The sequence below is a fragment of the Hemicordylus capensis genome, chromosome 2 (assembly GCF_027244095.1).
Source record: "Hemicordylus capensis ecotype Gifberg chromosome 2, rHemCap1.1.pri, whole genome shotgun sequence".
In the NCBI taxonomy this organism is placed as follows: Eukaryota; Metazoa; Chordata; class Lepidosauria; order Squamata; family Cordylidae; genus Hemicordylus; species Hemicordylus capensis.
In genome coordinates this window covers 163,411,406-163,437,777 of record NC_069658.1, presented here as the reverse complement: position 1 = coordinate 163,437,777, position 26,372 = coordinate 163,411,406, and the positions used below count along the sequence as shown (strand labels likewise).

The 26,372-nt window shown below is 45.0% G+C and overlaps 3 long non-coding RNA genes across 5 annotated transcripts; 1 reads left to right on the top strand and 2 right to left on the bottom strand.

The window, feature by feature from the left end:
* Positions 1 to 1,029: 1,029 nt before the first annotated feature.
* On the top strand, positions 1,030 to 9,852 carry LOC128341771 (uncharacterized). Of its 3 annotated transcripts, XR_008314563.1 has the most exons (4): positions 1,030 to 1,429; positions 4,124 to 4,206; positions 4,653 to 4,809; positions 5,376 to 9,383. It is a non-coding gene; the product is annotated as an uncharacterized LOC128341771 (long non-coding RNA). The 3 variants fall into 3 exon arrangements; XR_008314562.1 differs by having other exon boundaries at positions 1,030 to 1,269; positions 4,124 to 4,809; positions 5,376 to 9,852; XR_008314561.1 differs by having other exon boundaries at positions 4,124 to 4,809; positions 5,376 to 9,852.
* Positions 9,853 to 14,181: 4,329 nt separating this feature from the next.
* On the bottom strand, positions 14,182 to 18,379 carry LOC128341939 (uncharacterized). Its single transcript, XR_008314686.1, has 3 exons — positions 17,767 to 18,379; positions 16,394 to 16,560; positions 14,182 to 15,239 (listed from the first exon to the last, which is right to left on the bottom strand). It is a non-coding gene; the product is annotated as an uncharacterized LOC128341939 (long non-coding RNA).
* A 2,235-nt stretch (positions 18,380 to 20,614) lies between these two features.
* Positions 20,615 to 25,955, bottom strand: LOC128341940 (uncharacterized). The gene is made up of 2 exons (XR_008314687.1): positions 24,685 to 25,955; positions 20,615 to 21,216 (listed from the first exon to the last, which is right to left on the bottom strand). It is a non-coding gene; the product is annotated as an uncharacterized LOC128341940 (long non-coding RNA).
* Positions 25,956 to 26,372: the final 417 nt, after the last annotated feature.

Genomic DNA, 26,372 nt, shown 5'->3' with positions numbered 1-26,372 from the left:
TGTCTTCCAAGAATGAGAGGAGAGCCGGTCTTGTGATAGCAAGCATGACTTGTCCCCATAGCTAACCAGGGTCCGCCTTGGTTGCATATGAATGGGAGAATAGCACTGTAAGATATTCCCCTTAGTGGATGGAGCCGCTCTGGGAAGAGCATCTAGGCTCCAAGTTCCCTCCCTGGCAGCATCTCCGAGATAGGGCTGAGAGAGAGTCCTGCCTGCAACCTTGGAGAAGCCGCTGCCAGTCTGTGTAGACAATACTGAGCTAGATGGACCTATGGTCTGATTCAGTATATGGCAGCTTCCTATGTTCCTAAGCAGGGGCGTAACGAGGGCGGGGCAGGCAGGGCACATGCCCTGGGCGCCATCGCAGGGAGGGCGCAAACTGCCTGCCATGCCCCGCCCCCGCCCTGAGGTCCGGAGAGGCGCCCGCCCCCTAGCGAGCACTCGCGTTATGAAAGCGTCTCTTCCCATTTCTTTTCCTCCAGAGAGGCAGAGAAAGGAAGAATAGATGCTTTCAGCCAGCAAGCTCTGACTGAAATGACTCCAAAGAGCTTGCTCATGCTCTTCGGAGCTCAAGGCCACGCCCCCTTGGCATGTGGTGTCAAAGGGGGCGTGGCCTCAAGCTCCAAAGAGCCAGAGCAAGGAGCTTGAGGCCCCTCCCCTTGGCATGTGACTTCTAAGGGGGCGTGGCCTCAAGTTCCGAGGCCCTGAGCCAGCTCTTCAGAGTCATTGGAGGGCTTCCTTTCAGGCAGCAAACACTGACCAGTGCTGGGGAGGGGGCATCCTAGTAAGCTGGGCGGGGTTGCTTGTTCCCATTTGCAAGCACTGCGACTGCCTGCCCTGCTGTCTCGTCTTCTGTTCTTGCTGCAAGTCCTGACCCACCCCAGAGTCCAGAGTCAGTCCATTGCCTGTGCCCCGCCTGCTCTCCAGTCGTCTCCAAGAAATTCTATCTGACTGGTGCTTTCTCAGGCTGATGCCTCCCCCCTGCCCCCGCCAACGAGGTTTCTTTCTTTTGTAAAATGTAGACAATAAAAGAAATGTAAGAGAACTGCAACAAACTAGTTTTTCAGGAGAGGCTGAAAGGGTGAAATGAACAGTGAGTTTGTGCCTAGAGAGGTCCAGAAATGTGAAGGCTCTCCAGGTTCCATCCTGTCCCGCCTCCTTCTTGTTAAAAAAACAACCACTTGTCTTTGCATTTTCCAACCTGTGAGCAGTTGTGGCTTGCAGTTTGCAAGGCAGGAGGTTTTTCAATGGAAATCCTGCAAGAAGAGGGTGAGTTCAAGGAAGAGAAAGGAAGCCTTGACTGTATAGAAGAAGCGAAAACCCGTTGCTGGTGGGGAAAAGGCAGGAACAGGGCTGCAGATCCAGTGCTCAGCTGCAAAGGAGGAGAGAGTACCTTCCTTTTAGTTGTATGTGGAGGAAGGGGATTTTGGTAGGTGCAGCTTTTAAACTGAGAAAGCTGATTTACACTTTCATTTTTATGAATTCAAAATTCTCTACATCCAACACATTGTGCTAAATAGCCATTTAGCTCTAAAAATACAAGATGTTTGCAATTGATGTCAATATTTGCTTCCCTCAAACTGCCAAAAATTTATATTCAGTGAAACAGAATTAAAATTAACTAATTTCCTTTGCTGAATTAGATATTATTCTGAACTTCATATGATTTTAAAAAAATTGAAATGTAAATAGTCATTCAGTTAAATAAAGCCAGCTTTACATTTCTATTAATGTAATTTCATTTCAAAGGAGCAGGTTAAAATTAACCTAGATTCAAATTTTGTGTGTTCAATATTAATCCAAGCAAATGGATCTAGATTTAGATTTTGAAACATTTATGTTTCACACCTAGCTTGCTTCCACTAAGAGTAAAATTCAGTAGAAAGTTATCCATAAACATAGGAGATATTCCAGTAGAACATACATGACCCTATTCTGGTCATAGGGAAAAGAACTGGGTGTGTGGGGCGCTGCTTCTTAAACACTGTACTTTGCTTATCCTTTAATTAAATAGATGTATATCATAAAGTGAAATGACTTTTAGAGACAGGAATTTCCTTGCAAATATGATAGTTCCTTGCATATAGAACAACATATAGAAGACCTTGCTGTTGCCCAGGGTCTCTGATGCACTTCCTGCTTTATTGTATCCAGCTTTACGCTGACATTGTCTGTGTTTCTTGGTAAATGGAACATCATTTTATTTTATTTATTTAACATATTTTATACAACCCAAAACTTATGTGTCTGGGAGGTTTACAAGATAAAAACAAATATTTTATTTCTTTCACATATTTTTATACTGCCCAAATTCTTTTGCCAAATTCTTGTCCATTGCCTATCACCCAGAACTAGTTCATGTGAAGCAAAATTTCCTGTGGGGATGTCATTTTTGTAAGAAACTGTGCAGAATAGATACATATGTATTGATCACTACACATGGGTTTCTGCACAACACCTGCACAGAAGAAACTTCCATGTAGAAAATGTGTCTCTTGTAAATTGACCCTATATTTTCCATCCGTGACTGAGATATCTGAGAGTTAGGCTCTCTGAGAGTCAATAATAGAACAGCACACTGCTTGTGACAGGAAGGGGCAAATTACAATGATGTCTTAGTCTGGCAAGGGCTGGTTTTGGCCCTGGCAGAACTTGGCTGTCTGCTCCTGTTGCAAATGCCTCTGTCTAGTGTGGCAAACTAGTGTATCCTCCTCCCTCCTGGTGCCAAAGTAAGCACTAGTGTGGTGAATGCACATATACCCCATCATGAGCCAACTGTCATCACAAGACAAAGGCTGTCAGGAGTTTGGGCAGGTGATCCTTTAGGACAAAGTCATGGTTTTTAAAAAGCATGAGATGAGACAGAAAATGACCCTGGAATCCTCACATAACTCCTGACGGTTGTTCTAAGTCTTTAATAAAAATGGCTCATGTTTTCAGGTTTTGATCAGCAACCATGTCTAGATGGTACAGTGTTCCTTTTAACAGGGATTTCCAGATGTTGTTGACTACAAGTCCCATCATCCCTGCTTGGACAGGGGCGCAATTTCAGTGCTTGCCCTAGGTGCTATTTTCCCTCGATACGCCTCTGTCAGTCTGCACAAGATTGGTTGAATTTCCAAGGTGCTTCAGCAAAATTCTATTCTAAAAGTAAGCAGAGGATTTGATATGTAATATAGAATACTTCAGATTGTGCTTCAATAGGGGCTGACATACCATCCAGAGATCTGTAGGTCCGAGGGAGGGGCACACACACTGCTTCCAAGGCCCTCTGCCAGAGGCGTATCTAGGGAAAAGAGCGCCTAGGGCAAGCACTGAAATTGCGCCCCCTGTCCAAACATCTGACACCCATCTTTCAGATAACTTTACCATCATATCAGCTGAAAAATAGAAGTCAAGTTCATTAATCTTTGAATCCTTCAAAAACTATTTAGCAGTGGACGTAGCCAGACCCAAAAATGCTCGAAAACTACAAATGTCAGTATGCTGGGGCTCATGAAATACCCAAATACTATGTGGAGGTGTACTTAGAAAACTAAACGGAAGTGCCTTCTAATTCTCTACTATGCATTGTAGCATCACTATGACATAAGTTTGAAAAATAAATGGAGAATTTGACTTGTGCATAAGAAAAAGAACACTTCATAAGAAGAAGCATAAGAAAAAGAACTTGTGTCCACAGCACAACAATTAAACCAAGGTTGGTGCAGGGAATTGTCCAAGATGTGTCCTCCAGTTGACTGTATCTTGGAAATGTGGTTTTTACAACTTTTACAACCCTTCCAGAGAGTTTCAAAAATCAAAATCTATCACAGAGAGGTAGTAAGAAGCAGCTTTTGAAAGGGAATCTCTTCCCCTGCAGATTCGTTTAGCCCCTTCCTTACTGATCTTCAAATCTCTATTGAAGACTTTTCTTGTTCGCCAGGCTTTTGCCCTGTAGTTGATCTATTTGCTTTTGGTTGGTTACTTTCATTTTTAATTCAGAATGTCATGTTTAATGTTGTCTTGCTTGCATGTTTTTGTGCACCGCCCGGAGTCTTTGGAGTGGGCAGTATATCAAATGTTTCTAATACATACATACATACATACATAAGAAAGACAGAAATCTTCCCCTCTCTTTCAGATGTACCCTGATGAGGCCTCTCTCGAGGCTCGAATTCAAGGAAAAAGCCACGTCTCAGCTGCATCAAGTGATGAATATCAAGTGTATGTGAATTAGCCTTTAATATTGCTTGCTGTTGGGGACGTGGGGGGGGGCGCACATTCTTTTCATTTGGTCGGCCAGTTGGATGATCTCCAAAAAGGAATCCATAGGCTCTGTGGATCTTTTTGGATCTTTCGAGTCTTGGTGGTTTTTGATATCATTGATCATGGTATCCTCCTGGAGCGCCTGAAGCGGGTTGGGAGTGGGAGGCACCGCTTGGCAGTGGCTCTGTTCCTACCTCTCTTGTAGGTTCCAGATGGTGTTGCTTGGAGATTGTTGCTCTTCAAAAGAAAAGCTATTGTTTGGGGTTCCGCAGGACTCCATTCAATCTCCAATGCTCTTTAACATCTACATGAAAGTGCGGGGAGAGATCATGGGGGATTTGGTGCAGGGTGTTATCCATATGCTGCTGATAACCAAATCTATTTCTCCATGTCAACTTCATTAGGAAATAGCCTATCTTCCCTAAATGCTTACTTGGAGTCAGTAATGGGCTGCATGAGGAAAAACAAACTGAGGTTGAATACAAGGAAGATGACTGGAAGATAGGAAGTGGCTTAGATCTGTCTGTTCTGGAAGGGGTTACACTCCCCCAGAAAGAGTAGGTATGTAGTCTGGGAGTACTTCTGGACGCAAACCTCTCCCTGGTCTCTCAAGCTAAGGAAGTGAGCAGGATGGCTTTCTATCAGGTGCAGCTGATATGCCAGCAACATCCATATCTGGAAATCAATGACCTTAAAACAGTGGTGCATATGCTGGTAATATCCAGACTTGACTACTGCACGGTATGTTGGGCTGTCTTTGGACGTATTCCAAGAATTGCAGTTAGTACATAATGCAGCAGCCAGCTTGGTCTCTGGTGTTACCCAAAGAGATCATATTACACCCATTCTAAAAGAATGACATTGGCTGCCCATCAGTTTCCAGGATAAAGAGAAGTTGCTGGTTATTACCTATAAAGCCCTGAATGGCTTCGGCCCAATGTATTAACAAGCAAGCCAACTTCTTCATGAACCCCGCCGCCTAGGAAGATCATCTGGGAGGTCTGGTTTTTGTGGCTACTGGCTCAGTTGGTGGCGACCTGAAATTGGGCCTTTTCAAGGGTTGCCCTGGGACTTTGGAATGCGTGTCCTAACTAAATTGTTTTTTCTGACTTTCTTTCTCTTCTCAGAGTTTTCCAGCCAATTAAAAATGAAGACCTTTCTAAGCCAATGCACACACTGGAGCAGCTCTTCACTCCAACCCTGATATCTCAACTGCCTTCAATAAAAAAAAATCTCAGTCATCGACTCTGATTCCAAAAAAGGTGTTTTCTACCTAAGCCTGAACAGGGACTTCCAGTCCAAGACATGGATGATTATGAACTCAACAGAGCCTCCAGAGACTGCTCCGCTCCCAAAAAAGGGAGACCAGAGAAGCCACACCAACATCACCCTTCAATCCTGAACATGAGGTAGATCATGATCTGCTTCACTTGGAAGGCGATACCATCAACCCTAGCTGCTCTCCTCAACACTGACCTCCTCCGGACTGAAGAGCCTCTCCTATACGATACTGACGATACAGAAGAGAGTCTACATGATACCAATACTCTCCGGGTGTCAGAGAATCTCCTTGCCGTCGGTACTCTCCAAAACACTCATCGGATTGGGTATATTGTGACTGAGAAAGTTGACATTGAGATGACTCTACATCTGATCATGCCTGATCATTACGCTTACTTCTTCGACAACAGATATGGCATTGATCATAGGAAAAACTATCTCCAGTCTTGCTCTTGGGCTTCACATCAACACCAATCTCTGGGGAGATTGGACCATCCAGACTCTTGGTCCCGATCACACTCTCCTCAACACTGCAGTACTTGGTCTCAGTCAAGAGAGAAGAGAACTCAACCATGTAAGCAGCCGGATGTTGACTCTCTACCACCGGATTCCTTGACTGAAGAATCTGCCTCAGAGGAAGATGCAGAAACATCCCTGAACATTGCATCAGGTTCCACACCTTCAGATCTAATGGGAGATCCAAAGCCTCTGTCTCCATCAGAGTACCTGAAGCTCTTCACTGACCAAGTGGTCCATATGGCTAACTCTTTAGGTATCCAGATGAACAAACCTCCTAAATCTTCTCCTGATCCCATTTTTGGGCCAATTGATGCGGACACTTGGCACTCTAACTTCCTACCACTGAACTCTGCTTGAATGGACATTGTCAAAGCTTGCTGGGGGAAACCTGCATCGTTGCCACCTACTTCTAGGAAGCTGGAAGGTTTTTACAAGTTTCAAGCTAGGGACAGTCAGTTCCTTCTGCACCATCCTACTCCTAACTCCATGACAGTTGAAACTGCTCAGTTCCAATCCAAGAACAGAATCCTTTTGGCGCTGACAGTATGATTCAGTCAATATCTGTTGTGGTAGCTCTGCACCAGCACACGTGGATGTGTTCAACTAGCTTGGCACCTGAAACAAGAACAAGAATAGTGTCGTGGGCATGCTGGAAGAGTCCGAGGAGGAGTTGGAAGTGGAGACAGAGCTGAGAGCAGAGGAGGGTGGGCAAGGACCAGAAGTTGCAAAGGAGAGTGGGTGTGACGCACAAGGAGTCAAAGATGAGTTAGAGCTGGGTGAGGCAGCTCTTGTGGAGGAGGCATGTCCAGTCTCAGCTGTGGAGAGGCGCCGGACCACGAGACAGCAAGAGTTAAGGAGCCGCGTGCGTAGAAGAACAGGCAAAGCTGCTGACTCAGCAACTCTTAATTCACAGCACTGGGGGTCAGCCTACATAAGATGCTACCCTGCTGATAGCAACAAGAGTTTCCTGCGAACTAATCGGCTGTGTTTGTGTATTATTTGGACTGTGTTTGGAGCCTGCACTGTGTTGACCTTGCCTGTGGATTTGGCTTTGGACTCTGTTGGATTGATTCGGACTGGACCTGGTTTGGAGAATGGATTCCTGTTAGATTTCGCTCTTCTGCTTCTGCCTCTGTTGTGCTTCGTCTGGCTAGCCTGACAGATTTACGACAAAGAGAGAACTTGCCTCTTGATGGCCAGGCCCTTGTTGGAAAGGATACAAAACGGAAAGGATACACAAACTGAGAAAGACAGGGAATTCTATGAACTCTCAGCAAGCTGCCTACAATTTTTCAAGGGGTAACAAATATTCCTGCTCTTCTTCTGCAACATCATTTTGTCCTTCCAACTACTCTCCCTCTGCCGATCATTCCCTTCATCCTTCTCAGATCTCCCAGTTTCAAAAAAGACAGGACTCATTGGGGAAAGCCCAACATCCCAAATCTAAACCATCAGTATATCACCAATCTAAACCATCGATGTACAGCTCATGACTCAAGGATCTGCAAATATTCTTCCTTACAGCAATGATGTGGACTTGGGGTTTTTTTGTTCAGGACTACACAACCGATATTTCCCCAGTATTTCAGAAGGCAGGATTACTACTAAAGCACAAGTTTGGCAAGACTGGTGGATAGTATACAACTGCTTGTCTGTAGTCTTTTGCTCCTCTTGGGGAACCCCTCCTTTCAAAGTGTCTGCAATACAAATTGACCACAAAATGTGACAGGGAGAATGTTTTGTGCCCTCCTCCTCCTCACACAACATTGATGTGCACAGATACCTCAGAAGCCCTATTCAGACATTATGTTGTACTAGTTCAAGATCTCTGTACACTTGTAGATGGTTTTCTGTGAATGACTGTATGGGGTTCATTTTTAAAGGGAACCTGGGTACTGGACCCTCAAATGTATGATACAGATAGGAAGTGTACTGCTGTCCCTGTGTCCAATGTAACATGTCTATCACTCTAACTGTACACAGATCTTTACCTGCGTACACTGTACCCTCATTGTACAGATATTGAACATAACATACGAATCAAGCTACTGAGTTCTCAACCTTCTGTTGAACTGTAGCATGCTAAGAAGCAGAATCCATGATGGGGCCATGCGGATAGGAGCAGGCTTGGTTTTGGTTTAGCTGTCACCCCACTGACGTGCCTGAGTGCACCTCCTCACTTCCCCCCATATCAGTGCACCATTTCTGTCCACTCCAATGGGCAAACGTACAGTGCTGGACTTGGAAAGGCGATTGCTCTGAAGGGGAAATGTCCCTTCTATCCAGATGCTTCGTGTCCCAGCCCTCAGTGACATGGATGCATCTGTTATCAAGCTCAGGGTCTTGTTAGTCTCTAATCTTGTGCTTGTTTTGTGCCTGAGTCGTCTCCTCAGGCACAAAACGAGTACTGGTGAATGTTGATGCTGGGGGTCTCAACAAATTCAATGGCATGAGCATTCTTATATACAACAAACACTAGAGAAAAAGCAATGTTCTTTCAAGCCTGATTCTTCACGTTGACTGTAAAAGGTTTCCGGGCCAAATACAAAGTGCTGGTTATAACCTATAAAGCCCTAAACAGCTTAGGCCTACGGTATTTAAGAGAGCGTCTTCTTCTGCATGATCCCCATCATCCACTACGTTCATCAGGGGAGGCTCGTCTGTGGCTACCTTCATGTCGTTTGGTGGCCACCCGGGGACGGGCCTTCTCTGTTGTCACCCCGAGACTTTGGAATGCACTTCCTGTGGGAATAAGAGTCTCCCCATCTCTAGTGGCTTTTTAAAGGGGTCTAAAGACTTATCTTTTTACCCAAGCTTTTTAACTTTTTAAAACTTTTGATTGTTATTATTTATTTTAAATTGTTTTCAGTATTTGTTTGTTGTGAACCTGAGACCTTGGGTTAGGGCGGTATAAAAATGTGCTAAATAAATCAATAAATAATAAAATGGATTCCCTTTCAATATGATCTTAATCCGGTAGGTGCTGCAATTCTGTGGGTCGGTGGCTCAGCTCTACTGTCATGTGGAAAGGCCTGCCGCCCGCTGGACAAAGCAGGTCCAGGTGGGCAGTTCCCTGATGCAAAATGGCTGCCTGACTGAGATTGGGGGCAACAGGTTTGTGTGAAGCTGCTGTGCAATGAGCCCTGCCCATTGGTTGTGGGCCTTTCATTACATTAGCAGCACCATGGGATGGACCCCAGGGAAAACAGGTTTCTTCCATGTTTTAAAGGTCATGTTTAAAAGGGGCAGGAGTTAAGTTGTATGTTCCGTCTGGTAGGTGGGCTCAGCAGCAACTGGAGCTACATCATCATCACCATCATCATCATCATCATCCAATATCCAGTAATCCAATTCATGATGGTCTTGTCTATATGCATTTGAGTATAAAAATGTCCATAAAGTATATTGGAAAATGAATCCAATCTATACCTGGGGCTAACTTAGAAATAGCTGGCTATTTCCAGTGGAGAGATAAAATGTACCAGCAAGTACTGAGGTCCTATCTGAAACATCCATGTTTGGGGCTACAAACCTCAAAAGGAACGGAGGGAGACAGGCAAAGCTGTGATGAAATCCAACTTACATTGCAAAGAAGTCTTTCCTCATCTTCTCCCCCATTTCCCTCCCTGTCTAACTCTTCCCCCCTGACTAACTATCCCTCCTGTTACTAAAAGCTGACTGTCCCTCCCTCCCCCCAGACCCCTCCCAAAACCACCCCAAACAAACAAACAACAAACAACAATATAACACTAACACTAACTGTAACACTGAATAGATAAATAAATTGATAAATAAATGGATGGATGAATAAATAGATGGATGGATAAATAAATAAATAAATTTGACAAACAGAAACGGACTCTCTAACACTCTCTTTCCTCTCTATCTCTCCAGCTCCTCTCCACCTCGCCTAACTCACCCACAAAGAGCAGCTGAGCCCCGGAAGTGTCATAAAAGAGGATGTGTCACGAGCCTCAGCAATGGCCATTCGTCCTCTTGCCTGTAGAGGTTGCTTCAGGACTTGGGGGCATCTCCTGCCAACTGGGCAAGAGGACCCCAAGTGGAGGGCAAAGTGGGGATTCTCTTCATGGAGCAGGGGAGGGGAGCACTTGGCTCTTTCTACCCCCTGCACAGCAACCCTCCAGTGATGGTTGCTGGTGTCTATTTTATGTTTCTTTTTAGATTGTTCTCTCACTTTGGGGACTGGGAATCCATCTTTCTTTCTTTCTTATTACTATATCTTTCTTCTTATTATTACTTTTCGTTTAGAAAGAAGACAAGAATGGGGGGCATGACAGAGGTGCACCATCGTGCATCATGTTTTGGATGGGTTTTTGGAGTATGCTGCCACAAGATGAAGTGAAGGACAGTGCCTTAGACAGGAGTCGCTTTTCACTTCCAACTAACACTGGTGTGCTGGTTTCCTTGGTGCTGCCAGGGACACCATGCTGCTGGACTAGGAAGTGGAGATTACACTGCTGCTGAGTATGGACTGCACACTAGAAGTAGGCACTCCAGCACCCTCCTCCTGGTTCAGAGCCAGCCTCCTCTCCTCTGCCTGCCTAACCTCTTGAACCCAGAGGGCCCTCCACCTGGGTGTTGCCCTTCACAGTTGGGTCACATTGGCAGGCCAAACCATGCTCTGCTGATTGACCAAACTTGTTGCTGAGCTGCGCCACCGCTCCAGTCCTCAACTGACCTGCCAGGGGGGCATGTGCAGAAATGACCTGGGCTATGTGGAGGAAGGCCCTCTACTCAATGATACCCAACCTTAGCTCTTTCCTTTTTTTGCCATGCGGTGCTCAAGGCTGGAAGGGAAGAAGAAATTCAGGCCGACACATTTTAAGTTCAGGCCCACAAATCTGCCAGTTTGCTAAGCACTAGGTGTCCCATCCTCCCAAAACAGTTACCCCCAGTCCCAACCATTCCCCAGGAGCCAAGGGCACCTCCTCACCAATTGTGACTCCCGAAGATGTCTGGAAACCCCCTTCTGGAGTTGGAGGAGAAGCCGGAGTTGGAGGAGGAGCCGAAGTTGGTTCAATACAGTTCCTCCTCTTTGAGAACCTCCGTCTGGGGTGCTTGCTCATGATGGAGTCACATGAGGGGGAGGTCTGAAACAGCTTCCTGCAGCATTGGCAGTTCCTTCGCAGCCTAGAAGAGAGCGGAGAGAAGGTGAGAAAGAGATCCTTAGGCAGACATTTGGAGGAGAGGGGGCCAATGGGACAGGGAAGGATTCCAGAACAGTCGAGGTAGCAATACAGGTAATCCAATAGTTTTCCAGGTATTGCACCATCTTCTTTCTGGCGGAGGAATTAAGTAGAGACAGCTGCCAAAACGCATTGGTGCAGAGACATTGTGTGCAGTTCTGCTCAACCCAACTCACGGAGCTTATGTTAGAGCTTGGGAAGGTATAGAAAAGGACCATGAAATAGCTCAGGGGTTCAGCTCCTTCCTGGAAGGGAAGAGGTGGAGGCAACTGGGACCTTTTCATTTAGAAAGAAGAAAAGAAGCGGGGGCATGACAGAGGTGCACCCTCTCTTCACATTGTGCAGCATGTTTGGGATGGGTTTTTGGAGTATGCTGCCACAAGATGAAGTGAAGGACAGTGCCTTAGACAGGAGTCACTTTTCACTTCCAACTAACACTGGTGTGCTGGTTTCCTTGGTGCTGCCAGGGACACCATGCTGCTGGACCAGGAAGTGGAGATGACACTGCTGCTGGGTGTGGACTGCACACTAGAAACAGACACTCCAGCACCCTCCTCCTGGTTCAGAGCCAGCCTCCTCTCCTCTGCCTGCCTAACCTCTTGAACCCGGAGGGCCCTCCACCTGAGTGTTGCCCTTCATAGTTGGGTCACATTGGCAGGCCAAACCATGCTCTGCCGATTGACCAAACTTGTTGCTGAGCTGCGCCACCACTCCAGTCCTCAACTGACCTGCCAGGGGGCCATGTGCTTCCCCAGTGGTCAGGGAGGGCTGGAGCGCACTCATCATCTTCTCCAGGAGAAGAGCAGCCGCCTCGGCACACAAGCTGCTCGTTGCAAGAAGGAATGACTTGAGTGTCAAGACAAGCTTGGAAATGAGCTGCCTATCTGCATTGGACTGTTGGCCCGCTCCCAAGCCCCAGTTCCTTGCCAGGGTGTGGATGTGTCCACCTCTTGCTTCTGTATGCACTAGAGCCAGAGAAAGGTGGAGTTCTACCGCGTCTCAACATACTCCAGATGTTGCTGAACTACAACGCCCATCATTACTTAGCCACAATAAATTGCAGCTGGGGGTGATGCGATCTGTAGTTCAGCAACATCTGAAGTACCACTGGTTGGGAACCTCTGGTCTAGAAGAGGGAAAACAAGTATTTACAGAAGGCAGAGGGCCTGCAAAGTTGCACTGGGAACTGGAAGAAATTGAGAAACCATTAAACCAAGAGTTGAAAACGCTTCTATGGTCCCATACTCAAAGCCAGTTTAATGTCAGTCAAGTATGCTACTGAGAAAGACTCTGAAATGTTCAAGGGAAAGAATTGTTTTGTTATAACTGGAAAGGAATTGCTTATGAATGGACTCCATAAGAACAGCCCTGCTGGATCAGGCCCAAGACCTATCTATTCCAGCATCTTGTTCCACACATTGGCCCACCAGATGCTTCCAAAAAGCCCACAGGCAAGAAGAGGTGAGGGCATGCCCCGTAATTTTGCTGTTGCTCCCCTGAGAGTGATATTTGGAGGCATCCTGCCTTTGAGGCTGGAGGTGGCCTACAGCCACCAGACTAGTAGTCATTGATGGTCATGTCCTCCATGAATTTCTCTAAGCCCCTTTTAAAGCCATCCTAGCTGGTGGCCATCACTACATCCAGTGGCAGAGAATTCCATAGGTTAATTATGTGCTACGTGCAGAAAAATATGTCCTTTCATTTTCCTGGCCCTCAGTTCCACAGGATGGCCCCTAGTCTGAGAGAGGGATAAAATTTCCACTCTTTCTACTCCATGCATAATTTGATAAACCTCTACCATATCATCCCATAGTTGCCTCTTTTCCAGACTAAAAAGCCCCAGATATTGTAGTCATGCCTCATAGAGAAGATGCTCCAGGCCCCTGATCATCTTGGTTGCCCTTTTCTGCACCTTTTCCAGTTCTACAATGTCCTTCTTAAGATACAGTGATCAGAACTGTATGCACCACAGATTTGTATAGGGCATTATAAAATTAGCATTTTTATTTTCAGTCCCCTTCCTAATGATCCCTAGCATGGAATTTGCCTTTTTCACAGCTGCCGCACACTAAGTTGACACTTTCAATGAGCTGTCCACCAAAACCCCAGATCTCAATCCTGCTCAGACACCGACTGCTCAGACCCCATAAGCATATATGTGAAGCTGGGTTTTTTTGCCCCAATATGCATCACTTTACACTTGCTTACACTGAACCACATTGGCCATTTTATCACCCACTCCCCCAGTCTGGAGAGAGCCTTTTTGAGCTCCTCACAATCTCTTTGGGTGAATAGCCTATTTGAAGTAGACTATGGGAAAGAAAAAGCCAAAGCTGCAAGACTGTGCTCACACAGAGAGAGTTATTGAAGCTGTGGCACAGAAGATGAGGTCATCCAGACTACATAAGACCCAAGACCCAAGCTATATCTTAGCTGAAGAAAGAGGCTTTAGTCAGAGGCCTAAATACAGACACCTGCAGTGTACAATCCAAATGCATATGCGGTGTGAAAGCAAAGGGAATCGGATTCACTATTTCCAAATGCAAGGAAAAAGAGAGAAATCATGCCCTTGAAACAACTCACTCTGATATCTGTGAACACATGCAAATTAACACCTGCAAAGTGTTAATGTTGCAAAGATGAACAACAAACTTAGGAGAAAACCTCAAATTCTGCACTCAGACAAAGGAAGAACACAGCAAGGGACATGGTGAGATACCTGAAGGAAGAGGTTATTGAGCACCCAATGACAGTGTGACCCCTTTTGTGAGCACATGACATGTTATGGTGAATAGGCACAGAGCCTAATGAAGGTTTTTATATATATTTATAAATCACTGACTTTTCAAAAATAGACATACAAATATATATACAAATATATAGTTCTACAACATACAAAACATATAAAAGAGCAGTCATACATCAATCCCACAAATTAATCACAATTACCTAGAGGATTAAATACAGAAATGGACTCAAGATTTATTGCAAGAATGAAATCAAATATTTTGTTTGTCAGATGATATTTCCAATCAGTTTGCTATTTACCATGAACATTTATATTCTTCTAGTAGTTTTTCTGAATCAACTTAGCAGTTAAAAACATGTAAAAATTCTTGTAGGGATGAGTTACCATCAGATTTTTGTAAGAAATTTCAGAAAGTGTGCAGGACAGCCAACTGGAGCTGTTGGGACAGAGACAGCTTCATTTTGCTGGAGCTGGGGGAAATATAAGATTTGGTAGTGTGTGCAGGGCTGGTGATTCAGCAAAGGGAAGCTCATCTAGAGAAGAGGAAAGGGCAACTAGGCAAGCATAAAAACGGTAGGTCTGTGATGGTTTCTCCTCTTTTTCAAAAATGACAAATCCAGGTCTGGGGAATTCCTGATACAGATAAGGCTATAGGACTTAACAAGATTTGACAAAAACCCTTAGAATTAATTGCCATATTTTTTTAAAAGGGGAGATCCAGTTACAGATCTTGTCTAGTTTGCCACTGCCCTTTCCTGACATAACCCTCTCTTATTTAATCCCTTATGACTATGAGTACACCTGAGCTCCTTGACGGTGTCCATGGCTTTTCTCAAAGAGGGAGCCAGGGTCCAGATGCAACGTAACATCCTCCATTATCTCCTGGAAGAGGTCAAAGAGCAGAAGAGAGTTGGTCAGTACCCATGGACTTCATTGGGATAGTGACAACAACAAAAACCACCACAACAAATATTTACATACTGTTTTTCAACAAAGGTTTCCAAGTAGTTTACATAGAGAAATAAGCAATAAAATAAAATAAAATAAAGATGGCAGTCAGGTTTGAACTGGGCCTGTGCTTGGTCATTCTCTTCCATTCTCTGCTGCATTTCTCACACCAAAATGGTCTCAACAGCCTCCTCTTTGTTGTACTCCAGAGTATGTTGGCCACTGGACTCAGCATCTTTCACGCTTTCCACGATGGCATTCAAAAAGGTTGTCCACCAGAGGATGAACTGAAAATTAAAAGCATTGAGCTGTTAATGACAGAAGGACTTCTCCGTGGCTTCCTGGAAATGGACCAACCCTTACTTGATGGGTTGCTCTCCTTTCTTGGGACCCCACCTCCTTCATGGAACATTCTGCCGCTTCTCAGGGAGTCTGCAGAACTGAGGAAGGGATCAGAGCAGAGGGTGGGTGCTCCCAGATCTTGTATGGGGCAAATACAAAAAACCTATTTATAAAAACCTATTTATTTGGCCTGGCCTTCCAAGGCTTGTAAAGTGCTGTTGTTTTAAAATGTATTTTAATTGATTTTAAATAGTTTTAATCATTTTTGAATTGTTTTTATATTGTTTTTAGCATTCTTTTGTGAGTTTTATGTCTTTTAAAAGTTGTTGTACACCGCCCAGAGCCTCTGGATAGGGCAGTTTATAAATGGGGGGGGGGAGAATGCTTCTCACAGAAATGACCTGGGCTCTGTAGAGGAAGGCCCTCTACTCAATGATTCTCTTAGCTCTTTTTCTTTTCTGCTCTGTAGTGCTCAAATCTGGAAGGGAAGAAGAAACGGCGGGGTGAGGTGGGGTGTACCATTTGTTGGAATTAAGGCTGGCTACCATTTATTGGCTACCGAATAAGACAAGGATCCATTGGTGAGACTGCCAGCCTGCTGCCAAATGGAAAAACCTAGCTGGCGTGTGAGGCAGAACTTTTGGAAGGAAGGAATGCTCTGCCACCAATGTCTTGGTCTGTTGAGTCTCACCAGCTAACTGTGCCTGTTGGTGGGGGCTGGCTGGCCCATAAGCCCATATTTACTTGGACCATTAAGGGGTGGGGTGGGGTGGGGTGAGGTGAGGTGGGGTAGGAGAAAGGCTAGTTTCCTTGCATCCAAGATGTGTCTTTCTTGGACATGCTGCAAGCAGGACCTGTGTTGCTTTTTAACCTTAGCCAAAGGACTTCTAGGTGTGACCATAATAATAATATGAATAAGGAGATAGGAACATCTCCCAAAGGGAACCTACTTCTCACCAAAGGCCTTTTAATTCAGGCCCAAAGGTCTGCCAGATTCCTAAGCACTAGCTGTCCCACCCACCTTCCCAAAAAAGTCACCCCCCCAAAAGAGTCACCCCCAGTCCCAACTGTTCCCCAGGAGCCTGAGGTACCTCCTCACCAATTGTGACTCCTGAAGAAGCCTGAGAGCCCCCTTCTGCAGTTGGAGATTGTTCAATCCGGTTCTTCCTCTTCCAGAAGCTCCATCTGGGGGGGTTGCCCTTAATGGAGTCACTGGTGGGGGAGATCTTTCACAGCCACCTGCAAAAGCTGCCAATTCCTCACAGCCTAGAAGAGAGCAGGAAGAAGGTGAGAAAGAGACTCAAGCAGACATTTGGAAGAGAGGGGACCAATGGGACCAGGATTGGAATCCAGTAGGTTTCAAGGTATTGCGCCATCTTCCTTCTCACTGAGGAAGTAGGTAGAGACAGCTGAGCCAAAACCTTGGTGAAGAAACCTTTGGAATATTGTGTGCAGTTCTAGTCAGCCCAACTCAACAAGATTATGTTAGAGCTGGAAAAGGTGTAGAAAAGGACCATAAAACCGCTCAGGGGTGGAGCTCCTTCCCAGAACGGAAAGGCAGAAGCAATTGGGATTTTTCACTGAGTAAGAAGAAAAGCATGGGAGGCATGACAGCTGAGCCAAAACCTTGGTGAAGAAACCTTTGGAATATTGTGTGCAGTTCTAGTCAGCCCAACTCAACAAGATTATGTTAGAGCTGGAAAAGGTGTAGAAAAGGACCATAAAACCGCTCAGGGGTGGAGCTCCTTCCCAGAACGGAAAGGCAGAAGCAATTGGGATTTTTCACTGAGTAAGAAGAAAAGCATGGGAGGCATGACAGGGTGATGAACCTGTGCAGAGTTTGGGACTGGATATTCCCAACTTGGGAATCATCCAGTGAAATAGATTGGGGGAGATTCAGAACAAGACAATAAAATAAAAAGGACCCTCTTTTGACATCATGTGCAATGTTTGGGGTGGGTTTTCGGAATTTGCTGCCACAAGATGAAGAAAAGGCCAGTACCTTAGACAGGACGGAGTAGCTGTTCACTTTGAACAAACACTAAAAACTTAGACATTTTAAGGGAAAATAAAGGGGTCATAGCCATGCTAGCAAAATGTCCATGTTGAGAGGAAGTCTGACATGGGAAACATGCAAAGAGGGATAGCTCTTGCCTTCCTATCCCACTTGTGCCTTCCCCAGAGATATTGGTGCTTTATGAAGCAGAACTCTGCGCTAGATGGACCTGGTCTGATCCTGCAACCCCCTCCCTCCAGTTTCCCACAGGCACATTATCTGTTGTGTGCTTCTGGTGTTCTTTTCATCACCCAACTTCTTGGAAATTCTGAGGATGGCTGGCATTCTTTATATTTGCCATTTAGGAGGTTCTCGCTACTATTGCTTGCTCATGAGCATGCAAAATGAGTACAGATTTCAAGTGCTAAATGCCTAATATAGAAGTGGGATTCTAGAATGAAAGCCATGTGACCAACCAAAAGGAATTCTGGTTTTCAGCTGTCCTGCTGGCAACCCTTTGTCTACAGGATGGAGAGGATCAAATGAGGTTCCTTGATGTTCCAGACAGTAGGAATCGAGAAAACCCTTCCATCACTCTCATGATTCTGCTGAAGATGCCAGTGAGGGGAAATGCCAGCTCCTGAAAAACGACAAGCTTAAGCAAGGGACATGGAAACCACATGAGGGGGGTGCTTGGGGGCAGCTTTTGAAGCCAGCTTCAGCTGGAGGGCTTATTGCCCCACAAACCCCCAGGTAGTTCTTCAGTGCTGCTGCTTCACACAGCCTAGAACCTGACCACAAAATCAAGTGGCAATTACCCGAGCATGCGACCTCTGAGGGTCCCCTGCTCTCTGAGAAGCAGCTGCAGTGTATGAATACTGGAGATGAAATTGTGTTAGATGGGGAGAGCAAAGCGATGGGTGAATGCACCCGGCTGGACTCCGGATCTCACAGCTCAGGCAAGGGAAGACAACTGAAGGATATCTTTCAACACTAGACACAGGCGGGCCTTCGGGTGTGCTTTGCCCTGCCATCCCAGACTTTACCTTGGTTGGCAACAGCCACCCATCTTTAAGAACAGTTAAGCAAGCCAACTTAATGCTCTGGAAGATGCTGGTGTGCATTGTAATCTCTTCAGGATCACTAGTCCTCATTGCTTTAGACGTCACTTACTGTACATACATACCTAGCTGAGCAATTAATTGGCCAGCAAGGCTGCAGGGAACAGGGCAGGAAAAAGTAGGGATGTGCACGAATTGGTTTTTGCAATTCAATTTGAGGTCGAATTGAATCAGGCCTAACTCTGAAGCCCCAACTCTGCTTGCACAAAGCCTTTCCAGGGAAAGCTGAGGTTGTTGGGAATCACTTGCCCCACCTCTGCACAAACAGCAGGTTTGCAAACTGTGTGCACTCTGCTTGTTTTGCCCATAAGGAACAACAGGGAACTTGAATCAGCCCATTGTTCCCCATGGGTAGATGCTAGGGACACCAAAGGGAGTTGGGTGGTATGGGTGATTGACAGGCATAAGTGATTGAGGGCTCTGCGAAATCCAACCTCTGGCCCTCTTTCAAGATGTATTGTCCTCTTGGGACTCAGGTCACTATCTGCAAGGACAACAGAAGCAAATCTCTCTTCTATGGAACTGAAAGTCACATCACTCCAGTCACGACCTCGATGGTAGGCCAAGCTACCTAGCCCCTTCACCCCTTCCCCAGGACCTCCTGGTCTATTTCAGCCGCCACAAAGTTGTCTAATTGTTTCAGAATCATCTGTATGCTAGTGAACATCACCACATCCTATTTGCATGGACTTCATAATTTCAACCCCTCTCCTCCATCTTTTCCATATTCCTTCTCCCTCTTGTTCTCTCCACTGCACTGGCCAAGTTCCATGCTTCTTGACTTTCACTGCCCACTTCCCTTTCCTGTCTCCTAGTAGAACACTTTCTTTACACTATGTATGGGTGAGTTTACAATTGGCAGTGTAATCCTGTCTTGTGGGATTTCCCCCCCTCTAATTCTCCATAGAAGTGAACAGAATGATAACAACAATTAAATGATACTGTATATGTGCACTTTGAAGTGTATCTTTCTTAACACAAACAACAGAATTGGCAAAATAAAGAAAGAGTTATAGAGACTTGCTCAGACTCATGTGTCCCAAACGGAGGTTTTTGGTTGCAGTTGCTGGCTTCTTTGTTTGAGAGTTCTTTCTTTCTTGGCTGTGGCTGTGAGATACAGTCTGCTGTTGTTTCTGCTCCCTCTTCTTGAATTCTAAAAACAATAAATATAGGCTTAGCACACAACCAGCACACAGGAGCTTTCCAGGCATGGACCTTCTTGTACAGGCCTCTGGATCCTCTGAGGATTGTGCCTGGTGTTGTTGTTTTTTTGGTGGTTTTTTACTATATATGGTAGTCCCTATTCAACTCGCCTCCCCCTACTGGATAAGCCTATATTACCTAATGTTTTCACCCTTAACCCCCCCCCCCTTAAAACCATCTAATCTAGTGGACATCACCATCCCTTGTAGTAATGAATTCTGTTTCACTCTTAGGAGATGAGTAGGGCCTCAAAAAGACTCAAAATATTTGCATTTAGGACCAAGACAATAGAGCATTTGCACTGGCCCACTTTGAGGTATTGCCCTCGGCGGTTCTATATGGTAGACATGGTCAGGTCTCCAGTTCTGAATGCTACTGTCCATGTGCTGCAAAGGCCATAGAGGATGTGGGTCATGTTTTATTATACTGCAATTTTTATAGGGACTAGTGAGAGTTGTTCATTTTACCACTGATTAAGGATATATCAGGCAGAGAAGATGAAGCATATTTCTTTTGTCAAATCTTCAAGCCAATATTACTTACCATGTGGCTAAGTTTGATTTAATAGCAATGAATGTATGACATCACCTGATAACCAATGTAGTGGAATAATTCACTGTGTCATTGAATACATGTAAAACTATACTGATGCTATTATAATTGGTGTGACATTATGTTGTTTCCTTCATGTTTCTGTACTGGTCAAAGACTGTAATAAAGTTTATCTATCTATGTTTCAGGCTCTCTCCCCTCCATCTGCTTTGTTGGGCTTTGCAGCTCCTCTCAGCTAAGCAGAGATGCCCTTTTCCCTAAAAGGGACAACTTCTTCCAAGATTGCTTTACCTCTATTCAGAGCGTTGCCTAGTCAACCACATACTGGCTGGGATCTTGGTGTCCCCCATCATGTTCCTCTGCCCTCAGCTTTAGAATGTAGTCCTTGATATGAGAATGTGAAACACACCAATTTTTGCATTATACGGAAAACAAAATCCCTCAATACAACAGTTAAAAGATGGTTTATAGGAATTTTTTGGGCAAAATGAAGAAAGCATTGGGATTGGCAGTGTTCTGTTGGGGGAAAGACAGGAACTGCAGGGAAAAGGACTGGGTGATGGCTCCCCTTGGCCGTGAGTTCCTGGCCCCTGCTCATTGGGGGAAACACAGGCAAGCTGGCAGGGGAAAGACGGGGGCTGGATAATAGCTGCTTTTTGGTCATGGTGGTGATTGTCTTATTGGCCCCTGCTCAGGCAACGGGGAAAACAGTGAATGTGTCTGCAGTCACAGCAGGGATCAGCTGGACCTGCCTGGGGGCTGGAGCTTCACAGGCCAGATCTGTTCCTCAGACTGGGAGTTTGACATCCCTATTCTAGGTGGTTATTTCTTAGAGACAGGTTAGTAGAGCTGAATGACTTCTTCACATTCATCAGTTGGCCAGATCCCACTGGACTGTACATTGGCTGGCGAGGTCTTCCAATCTCATCAGTTCACAGGTATCTTCCAACCTTTTCCATAGCTTCAATGTTCTGGAGGGTTTCACCTGGTACACATACCCTGAGTTCTCTGAACTTGGTCCAACAGAGTGTGAATTTGAAAAACAGGGACCTGAGTAACAGAAAGTACAGGAGGGTTAACAGAATGCAGGCTTAAAAAAAAAAAAAAGCCTTGCCACTCTCTGGAGAACAACTTCTTGCTATGTGGAATAACTGCATACAGACAGCACTCTGTGTACATTAAAGAAACCTGCACTAACAGCCTACATTCGGCAACAAACAAGGTTGATTTCTGTGATGGGATAAATTATAACTACTTCCCATTGTTCCTCTCACTTGGAATCATCAACACACTTTGAAGTACCTTTTTAAAAATCCGAACAGCTCAACATTGGCTTTTTGTTTAAAAGATAGGCAGAAAGCTGAGCTTCTTGAAGCCGAAGTCTGTAACCTGATTCTGAAGACATCTTTGAACTCCAGAATTGCTCTACATCACCCCAATATTCTTAAAATTTGGCCAGAATTGAAGAGAGTTAATATGTTTAGATTGTGAGCCCTTTGGGGACAGTAAGCCATTTTATGCATTCTTTTCCTATATAAACCACTTTGGAAACTTTTGTGGGAAACCAGTATATAAGTAGTAGTAGTGAACAGGAATCACATGCTGCCCCAGGAATGTTGACAGCAGTAGAATGCCATCCATTCTCAGGCAGTCCAAGCTCCACATGATTGACTCTTCCAACAGAATTAACACTTCCTTGTGAATAGCATTTGTATGTCTGAGGGCAAGTTTGATTCCAGCATTTGAAAAATTACAGGGAGTGTGGTATTATAGACAGTGAGGCGGGTCTCACAATCAATGAGACTTGCCTCGAGAGGGTTAGTGGGGAGAGTGGGCTTAGCCCGCTCTCCCCGCAGATAAGATGGGAGGCAGCCCTGGGTGGCCGCAGCCCTGGATTAACCATGAGACAAAACAAGCACGTGCTTAGGGCATCAAGGGAAGGGGGGCACCACAGAGTTTTCCACTTGTTATCATGCCCTTAACTCTTTCACTGAACATAAGAACATAAGAATAGCCTTGCTGGATCAGGCCCAAGGTCCATCTAGTCCAGCATCCTGTTTCACACAGTGGCCCACCAGATGCTGCTGGGTGCCTACAGGCAGGAGTTGAGGGCATGCCCTTCCTCCTGCTGTTACTCCCCTGCAGTTGGTACCCAGAGGCATCCTGCCTTTGAGACTGGTGGCGGCCTATAGCCCTCTGACTAGTAGCCATTGATGGACCTCTCCTCCATGAAGTTATCCAAACCCCTCTTAAAGACATCCAGGTTGTTGACTGTCACCACATCTTGTGGCAGAGAATTCCACAAGTTGATTATGTGTTGTGTGAAAAAGTACTTCCGTTTGTTGGCCCTAGATTTCCTGGCAATCAATTTCATGGGACGAACCCTGGTTCTAGTGTTCTGTGAGGGGGAGAAGAATTCCTCTCCATCTACTTTGTCCACTCTATGCATGATTTTATAGACCTCTTTCATGTCTCCCCACAGTCGTCTTTTTTCTAAATAACCCCAGGTGTTGTAGCCTTGCCTCATAAGAAACATGCTCTAGGCCCCTGATCATCTTGGTTGGCCTTTTTCACAGCTGCCGCAGATTGAGTCGACACTTTCAACAAGCAGTCCACCACAACCCCAAGATCCCTCTCCTGGTCAGTCACCAACAGCTCAGATCCCATCAGGGTATACTTGAAGTTGGGTTTTTTGTCCCAATCTGCATCACTTTACACTTGCCAACACTGAACCACATTTGCCATTTTGTTGCCCACTCACCCAGTTTTGAGAGATTCTTTTGGAGCTCCTCACAATCCATTTTCAATTTCACAACCCAAAAGAGTTTGATATCATCTGCAAATTTGGCCACCTCACTGCTTACCCCTACTTCTAGATCATTGATTGATTGATTGATTGATTGATTGATTGATTGATTGTTGCATTTATATACTGCCTTTCATTAAAAGACAACCCCAAGGCGGTTTACAAAAGTTAAAACATACAATAAAAAGACAATAAAAATATTAAGCTAAAAAAATATAAAAACAAACCAAATTTAATATCTATAAAATACAAGCATAAAAAACAATACAACAGGTGAAAACACACAGAAGCAGCAGGAAAAACGATTATGTAAAAGCCTGGGTAAAAAGCCAAATTTTAACAAGCTTTCTAAAAGCCGTGATGGAGTCCGAGGAGCGAATGGCTTCCCTGACTGGGAAAGCATTCCAAAGTCTGGGGGCAGCAACAGAGAAGGCTCTGTCCCGAGTGCACAACAGCCAGGCCTCTCTCATTGTTGGCACCCGGAGCAGGGCCCCCTCTTCTGGACAGTGGACTTGTCTCTTTATGTTTTCTGCTGCTGCTCTCAGGCAATTACAGGGTGGGGAGAGGTTCGCTGGATGTGGGGAAGTGAAAAGGCAATGGAGTTGGGAAAGGGGGGCAGCTGAAGCAACTTAAGTGGACGCTTCTGTTTGCTGCTGCTCAAAAGGCGGGGGTGTTATTGTGGGCCATCTTATTTATATTGCTTTTGTTGAAAAGCAATATATTAATATGTGTCATATTCGTATTGTGGGGAGTTGGGAGGAGTTGTGGGGTGGGAGACAAGCAGCAAGACCAGTGGACTGGTTTTTTCTATGGTGTTCAGGCAAGCAAGAGGATTGCTGGATGTGGGGAGGCAGAGAGTTAGCCCAAGCAAAATAAGTGGACTCTTCTGTTTGCTGCTGCTCCAAAGAGGCTTTGCGGAGGGTGGGGGGTTGTTGTGGGGAGGTGGGAGGAAATTCAAAGCTGTGTTTTGCTGCAGAAACAACTAATTTCCCACACATAGCTTTGTAATATTGTGGCCGAAATCTTTAGTAATTCATATTGTATGAAAAACAAAGAGGATTGTGGTGTGTAAAGGGTACACTATCGATTTATTAAGGCGTGATGGAGATATGCACCTCTACAGGCCACTAAGCGCTCCCCCCTCCCTCCCCCCGTCTCTTTCTCACTCTCTCTCATATTCACATGCACACACCTGAACCTCTTCTCAAAAAACACCACAAGAAAAGAGTCCACATCCCATACAAAAATGAAGCCTGGCAGTGCAGGTTATATGAAATTCTGTTGCACAAATAGCCCTGGCCTGAATACAACTGGCCATTGTATCCACAGAACAGATATTCCGCTCTGGCCTGTGGACTTCTCAGGGGCATCTGGTAGGCTACTGTGTGAAACAGGATGCTGGACTAGATGGGCCTCCTTGGGCCTGACCCAGCAGGGCGGTTCTTCTTCTATTTTGATGTCGCAATACGATCCTCAATGCAGTGGTGTACCGGGGAAATAGAACCATGGTGGAAATTTGTCGTTTGAAAGACAAATGGCCAGATGGATTCTTACACAGACCAAACATTTGTGAAAAGGAGAGCAATGAAACATTCATATGATTAAGAATGAAACTCAGCATCAGTGTTCATGACATGTGATTTGACATGTCTTTTCTTAGACTTCTAAATTGATATCCCGCTCTTCCTCCAAGGGCCAGTGTATATGCTTACCTTATTTATCCTCACAACAAGCCTGTGAGGCGGGTTAGGCTGAGAGAAAAGTCACGGACTTTTCAGTCTTGTCAGGGACAAGTCAGTGCTGGCCAGTGAGTTAAGAGTTGTTGTTGTTCTTCATGACTTAAGATCTAGTTTGGAGCTAGAGATGATTATGAATAGCAGCAGGGAAGTGAGAGAGCCATGCCTGGATTCCTGTCCCTGTTTTAATTTTAATGTTTGGTTAATAGGTGCAATAAAAAGGCTGAAATTGTTTGTTTGTTTGTTTGTTTGTTTGTTTGTTTGTTTTCGCAGTCACACAGGTGTTATTGACTGGTTTGTTTTATCCAGACATCAAATCCTTCCCAAGGACCTGGGGTTTCTGAATTTTATTGTCAATGTTGTTGCTGTTTTTATAGATATCATCACAGAATATAGGTTGTTCCCAGTAAAGTTGCTTTTTGTAATTGGCTGATGGTGATTTCTGTGGCCCCTATGGTGTTGAGGTGCTCTTCAAGGTTTTTTGGAACGGCACCCAGGGCGCCAATTACCACTGGGATTACTTTGGTCTTTTTCTGCCACAGCCTTTCAATTTCAATTTGTAGATCTTTGTATTTGGTGATTTTTTTCTATTTCTTTTTCTTCTATTCTGCTATCCCCTGGTATTGCTATGTCGATTATTTTGACGTTTTTCTTTCTTCTTGACTACAGTTATATCTGGTGTATTGTGTGGCAGATGTTTGTCTTTGTAGTCGGAAGTCCCATAATATTTTTACATCTTCATCTTCTACCACTTTTTCAATGTTATGGTCCCACCAATTTTTGGCTACAGGTAGTTTGTATTTTTTGCAGATGTTCCAGTGTATCATCCCTGCTACCTTGTCATGCCTTTGTTTGTAGTCAGTCTGTGTGATCTTTTTACAAGAGCTGATTAGGTGGTCCACTGTTTCATCTGCTTCTTTACAATGACAGCACTTGCTGTTTGTTGTTGGTTTTTCTACTTTTGCTCTTATTGCATTTGTTCTTAGTGCCTGTTCTTGTGCAGCCAGTATTAAACCCTCTGTTTCTTTTCTCAAGTTGCCATTCTTAAGCCATTGCCAGATCTTGGTTATTTCTGATTTTCCACTTATATTGTGCAAATATTAACCATGCAGTGGCTTATTTTTCCATTTTTCTGCTCGGTTCTTGACTTGTTCTTTCTTGTAGGCCTGTTTTGTTTCATTGGTCTTGAATAGTTTCGTGTTCTTGACCATTTGAAGTGCATCTTCTTCACTGTCCCTTATATATTCTTCAAGGCCTCTTTCCTCCTCCTCTACTGTTTGATGGACTTTGGAGCTCCTGTGGGTTGAAAGAGCAGCTCAGTCATTGCACTGGCCTCAATCATCCCTGGCCATGCGACTGAGAACTAAGCCCGGAAGGAATTGGCCCCATTACAGGATACCCATTGACTGACTGCCCAAACAAGTTTCAGAGGGATCTATTCCTGTACAAACATCCCCCCCAATTCAGTTCAGTCAAGGATGAAGACAGAAGCCCCATTCACACCTGATGTTCAACACTTGGACAATGAGTGGACAGTGCACAGGTGCAGAACCGTACACAAGAACAGCTATACATATAGGCTGTGGAAGACAGGCACTGCAAGAAACTTCCCATCTGGACCATGCCTTGGAGGGGCCTCCACCAAGGTGCACTTTTTAAAGGAA